Raw genomic sequence first — 6,226 nt, 5'->3', positions numbered from 1 at the left:
AGGCAGCTGGTATTGGACAGGAAGGGCTTGCCTGCTCTGATCAATTTACAGGTGTAAGCAGTGGTGGAGGCTAGGGAGTTTACCTGTTTAGTGAAGGACAGGGTAGAGTCGAGATAAAAACCAAGTGTTTTTACTTCCCTCGAGACTTTAATGACATTTCCGTCTATGCTGAAGGCTGAGTAATCTGGGCCCAATTTGTTAATATTGGCTTGTGTGCCCAGAATGATCAACTCTGTCTTATCATCATTCAGGCAAAGACCGTGAGTGGCCATCCATGCCTGAATGATGAGATACACTCTATTCACCAACTCCCCATCCTCACTGTGATCCCCAGAAAGTGGGAAGAGAATCTGTGTATCATCTGCATAGTTAGTGTAGGTGATACCGAGATTGTCCAAATCATCGAACAGAGGTTTGGTGAATATATTGTAAAGGGTCGGAGAGACGCAGGATCCCTGAGGGACACCACAAGTAGTGGGTATAGGGTCAGCTGCTGCCGAAGGGGAAAAGACTCTCATAGTTCTCTCACTCAGAAAGGATTCTATCCAACTGATGGCTTGGGTGGAGAAGTGAGCGGCAACGTCCAGGTGTTTGCAGAGGACTTTGTGGTCCACAAGATCAAACGCAGCTGAGAGATCTAGTAGGAGGAGGAGGGCTGTCTTACCCTGATCTCTCAGTTCGTCTATTTGGGCCTTTAAGTCAATCAGGGCTGTTTCCGTTCCGTGTAGTGGGCGGAAGCCAGATTGTCTAGATCCTAGTAGTTTGTGCAGTTCAAGGTAGTTTTGAATCTGTATATAGGCCACTTTGTCCAGGATCTTTAGCAGAAACGGAACTGTGGTGATTGGACGGTAATTGGTGGGGATGAGAGGATCTAAAGTTTGCTTTTTAAGCAACGGGAGCACCCAGGATTGTTTTAGGTTAGCTGGGATGATGCCTGTGGAGAAGGATGCATTGATAAGTTTGGAGATAAATGGTGATAGGTCTCTGGCAGCGTCTTTTATTAGCTGTGCTGGGCAGATGTCACCTTTGCAGTTGGATGGTTTGAGGGTGAGGATGATTTTTTCAATCTCGAGTGTGGAAGTTTTGGTGAAGGAGAATTTGGTATGTTGAGGCATGTGGATCGCCTTAGGTGGTGACAGTGTAGGGAGTTTAAGCAAGTCTTTTTTAAGTTGAATTTTGTTTTGGAGGGTAGTAATTTTATTAGTTAGAGCATATTGGATGTCAGAACACCAGGTCTGATCTTTAGTGCAGGTGTCTGGTATGGCAATAGGTGACTCAAGTTCCTTTAGGATGGAGAAGAGTTCCTTCATGCTTGATTTGGAGTTGGCGATACGATCGTTGTATGAGTTTTTCTTAGCCAGACAGACTGCGTTTTTGTATTGACGGGAGATAGATATTAGGTTAGTCTTGACCAAAAAAATAGAAATTGAAAGTCTCTTTACAATATTTGCAATATTTTCATTGTTAACATGCAATGTATGAATGCATGTCTGGATGATGTGTAATGGGGCAATACCATACCTTAATGTATTCACTGTAAAAGAAAAAGTATGCATCATCTTACTATAAAACAAAGTGGAGAAAACACAAATAAGACTTTTTTCCACACAGTTTAATCGGCTATTTCCTGATATTCTTCAATGCGTTCTGATATTGACTGGTAATTGTGGTTGATACTTTCTTAGACTATTTCTGCCTCTGGCTGATGTGTATTTTCTTTCCAAACTCCACCAGAGCCTATGATTACACAGCATCCTATCTGTGGAAAGCGGCAGTGCAGGGATAGGGAAGAAAACTATAGGCATCCAAAGGAGCCTGGCTAGTTCAGTTGGTAGAGCATGAGACTCTTAATCTCAGGGTTGCGGGTTCGAGCCCCACGTTGGGCAAAAACAACTAAAATTGTAGTGCTTTTTGACCAAAAAAATAGAAATTGAAAGTCTCTTTACAATATTTGCAATATTTTCATTGTTAACATGCAATATATGAATGCATGTCTGGATGATGTGTAATGGGGCAATACCATACCTTAATGTATTCACTGTAAAATAAAAAGTATGTATCATCTTATTATAAAATAAAGTGGAGAAAACACAAATAAGACTTTTTTCCACAAAGGTTTAATCGGCTATTTCCTGATATTCTTCAATGCGTTCTGATATTGACTGGTAATTGTGTTTGATACTTTCTTAGACTATTTCTGCCTCTGGCTGATGTGTATTTTCTTTCCAAACTCCACCAGAGCCTATGATTACACAGCATCCTATCTGTGGAAAACGGCAGTGCAGGGATAGGGAAGAAAACTATAGGCATCCAAAGGAGCCCGGCTAGCTCAGTCGGTAGAGCATGAGACTCTTAATCTCAGGGTCGTGGGTTCGAGCCCCACGTTGGGCAAAAACAACTATAATTTTAGTGCTTTTTGACCAAAAAAATAGAAATTGAAAGTCTCTTTACAATATTTGCAATATTTTCATTGTTAACATGCAATATATGAATGCATGTCTGGATGCATGTCTTGACCAAAAAAATAGAAATTGAAAGTCTCTTTACAATATTTGCAATATTTTCATTGTTAACATGCAATGTATGAATGCATGTCTGGATGATGTGTAATGGGGCAATACCATACCTTAATGTATTCACTGTAAAAGAAAAAGTATGCATCATCTTACTATAAAATAAAGTGGAGAAAACACAAATAAGACTTTTTTCCACACAGTTTAATCGGCTATTTCCTGATATTCTTCAATGCATTCTGATATTGACTGGTAATTGTGTTTGATACTTTCTTAGACTATTTCTGCCTCTGGCTGATGTGTATTTTCTTTCCAAACTCCACCAGAGCCTATGATTACACAGCATCCTATCTGTGGAAAGCGGCAGTGCAGGGATAGGGAAGAAAACTATAGGCATCCAAAGGAGCCTGGCTAGTTCAGTTGGTAGAGCATGAGACTCTTAATCTCAGGGTCGTGGGTTCGAGCCCCACGTTGGGCGAAAACAACTAAAATTGTAGTGCTTTGTGACCAAAAAAATAGAAATTGAAAGTCTCTTTACAATATTTGCAATATTTTCATTGTTAACATGCAATATATGAATGCATGTCTGGATGATGTGTAATGGGGCAATACCATACCTTAATGTATTCACTGTAAAATAAAAAGTATGTATCATCTTATTATAAAATAAAGTGGAGAAAACACAAATAAGACTTTTTTTCACACAGGTTCAGTCAGCTATTTCTTTATATTCTTCAAAGCGTTCTGATATTGACTGGTAATTGTGTTTGATACTTTCTTAGACTATTTCTGCCTCTGGCTGATGTGTATTTTCTTTCCAAACTCCACCAGAGCCTATGATTACACAGCATCCTATCTGTGGAAACCGGCAGTGCAGGGATAGGGAAGAAAACTATAGGCATGCAAAGGAGCCCGGCTAGCTCAGTCGGTAGAGCATGAGACTCTTAATCTCAGGGTTGTGGGTTCGAGCCCCACGTTGGGAGAAAACAACTAAAATTTTAGTGCTTTTTGACCAAAAAAATAGAAATTGAAAGTCTCTTTACAATATTTGCAATATTTTCATTGTTAACATGCAATATATGAATGCATGTCTGGATGCATGTCTTGACCAAAAAAATAGAAATTGAAAGTCTCTTTACAATATTTGCAATATTTTCATTGTTAACATGCAATGTATGAATGCATGTCTGGATGATGTGTAATGGGGCAATACCATACCTTAATGTATTCACTGTAAAAGAAAAAGTATGCATCATCTTACTATAAAATAAAGTGGAGAAAACACAAATAAGACATTTTTTCACACAGGTTCAGTCAGCTATTTCCTGATATTCTTCAAAGCGTTCTGATATTGACTGGTAATTGTGTTTGATACTTTCTTAGACTATTTCTGCCTCTGGCTGATGTGTATTTTCTTTCCAAACTCCACCAGAGCCTATGATTGCACAGCATCCTATCTGTGGAAACCGGCAGTGCAGGGATAGGGAAGAAAACTATAGGCATCCAAAGGAGCCCGGCTAGCTCAGTTGGTAGAGCATGAGACTCTTAATCTCAGGGTCGTGGGTTCGAGCCCCACGTTGGGCGAAAACAACTAAAATTTTAGTGCTTTTTGACCAAAAAAATAGAAATTGAAAGTCTCTTTACAATATTTGCAATATTTTCATTGTTAACATGCAATATATGAATGCATGTCTGGATGATGTGTAATGGGGCAATACCATACCTTAATGTATTCACTGTAAAAGAAAAAGTATGCATCATCTTACTATAAAATAAAGTGGAGAAAACACAAATAAGACTTTTTTCCACACAGGTTTAATAGGCTATTTCCTGATATTCTTCAATGCGTTCTGATATTTACTGGTAATTGTGTTTGATACTTTCTTAGACTATTTCTGCCTCTGGCTGATGTGTATTTTCTTTCCAAACTCCACCAGAGCCTATGATTACACAGCATCCTATCTGTGGAAAACGGCAGTGCAGGGATAGGGAAGAAAACTATAGGCATCCAAAGGAGCCCGGCTAGCTCAGTCGGTAGAGCATGAGACTCTTAATCTCAGGGTTGTGGGTTCGAGCCCCACGTTGGGCGAAAACAACTAAAATTTTAGTGCTTTTTGACCAAAAAAATAGAAATTGAAAGTCTCTTTACAATATTTGCAATATTTTCATTGTTAACATGCAATATATGAATGCATGTCTGGATGCATGTCTTGACCAAAAAAATAGAAATTGAAAGTCTCTTTACAATATTTGCAATATTTTCATTGTTAACATGCAATGTATGAATGCATGTCTGGATGATGTGTAATGGGGCAATACCATACCTTAATGTATTCACTGTAAAAGAAAAAGTATGCATCATCTTACTATAAAATAAAGTGGAGAAAACACAAATAAGACATTTTTTCACACAGGTTCAGTCAGCTATTTCCTGATATTCTTCAAAGCGTTCTGATATTGACTGGTAATTGTGTTTGATACTTTCTTAGACTATTTCTGCCTCTGGCTGATGTGTATTTTCTTTCCAAACTCCACCAGAGCCTATGATTGCACAGCATCCTATCTGTGGAAACCGGCAGTGCAGGGATAGGGAAGAAAACTAGAGGCATCCAAAGGAGCCCGGCTAGCTCAGTTGGTAGAGCATGAGACTCTTAATCTCAGGGTCGTGGGTTCGAGCCCCACGTTGGGCGAAAACAACTAAAATTTTAGTGCTTTTTGACCAAAAAAATAGAAATTGAAAGTCTCTTTACAATATTTGCAATATTTTCATCGTTAACATGCAATATATGAATGCATGTCTGGATGATGTGTAATGGGGCAATACCATACCTTAATGTATTCACTGTAAAAGAAAAAGTATGCATCATCTTATTATAAAATAAAGTGGAGAAAACACAAATAAGACTTTTTTCCACACAGGTTTAATAGGCTATTTCCTGATATTCTTCAATGCGTTCTGATATTTACTGGTAATTGTGTTTGATACTTTCTTAGACTATTTCTGCCTCTGGCTGATGTGTATTTTCTTTCCAAACTCCACCAGAGCCTATGATTACACAGCATCCTATCTGTGGAAAACGGCAGTGCAGGGATAGGGAAGAAAACTATAGGCATCCAAAGGAGCCCGGCTAGCTCAGTCGGTAGAGCATGAGACTCTTAATCTCAGGGTCGTGGGTTCGAGCCCCACGTTGGGCGAAAACAACTAAAATTTTAGTGCTTTTTGACCAAAAAAATAGAAATTGAAAGTCTCTTTACAATATTTGCAATATTTTCATTGTTAACATGCAATATATGAATGCATGTCTGGATGCATGTCTTGACCAAAAAAATAGAAATTGAAAGTCTCTTTACAATATTTGCAATATTTTCATTGTTAACATGCAATGTATGAATGCATGTCTGGATGATGTGTAATGGGGCAATACCATGCCTTAATGTATTCACTGTAAAAGAAAAAGTATGCATCATCTTACTATAAAATAAAGTGGAGAAAACACAAATAAGACTTTTTTCCACACAGTTTAATCGGCTATTTCCTGATATTCTTCAATGCGTTCTGATATTGACTGGTAATTGTGTTTGATACTTTCTTAGACTATTTCTGCCTCTGGCTGATGTGTATTTTCTTTCCAAACTCCACCAGAGCCTATGATTACACAGCATCCTATCTGTGGAAAACGGCAGTGCAGGGATAGGGAAGAAAACTATAGGCA

General features: G+C 38.5%; 3 non-coding genes across 3 annotated transcripts; all 3 read left to right on the top strand.

The window, feature by feature from the left end:
• Positions 1 to 2,318: 2,318 nt before the first annotated feature.
• Positions 2,319 to 2,391, top strand: TRNAK-CUU (transfer RNA lysine (anticodon CUU)). The gene has a single exon. It is a non-coding gene; the product is annotated as a tRNA-Lys (tRNA).
• A 1,633-nt stretch (positions 2,392 to 4,024) lies between these two features.
• Positions 4,025 to 4,097, top strand: TRNAK-CUU (transfer RNA lysine (anticodon CUU)). Its single transcript has one exon. It is a non-coding gene; the product is annotated as a tRNA-Lys (tRNA).
• Positions 4,098 to 5,130: 1,033 nt separating this feature from the next.
• Positions 5,131 to 5,203, top strand: TRNAK-CUU (transfer RNA lysine (anticodon CUU)). The gene has a single exon. It is a non-coding gene; the product is annotated as a tRNA-Lys (tRNA).
• The last annotated feature ends 1,023 nt before the right edge of the window (positions 5,204 to 6,226 follow it).

Source organism: Ambystoma mexicanum, chromosome 4q (genome assembly GCF_040938575.1).
Source record: "Ambystoma mexicanum isolate Mex_15411 chromosome 4q, UKY_AmexF1_1, whole genome shotgun sequence".
In the NCBI taxonomy this organism is placed as follows: domain Eukaryota; kingdom Metazoa; phylum Chordata; class Amphibia; order Caudata; family Ambystomatidae; genus Ambystoma; species Ambystoma mexicanum.
This window is presented reverse-complemented; position numbering and strand designations above follow the sequence as displayed.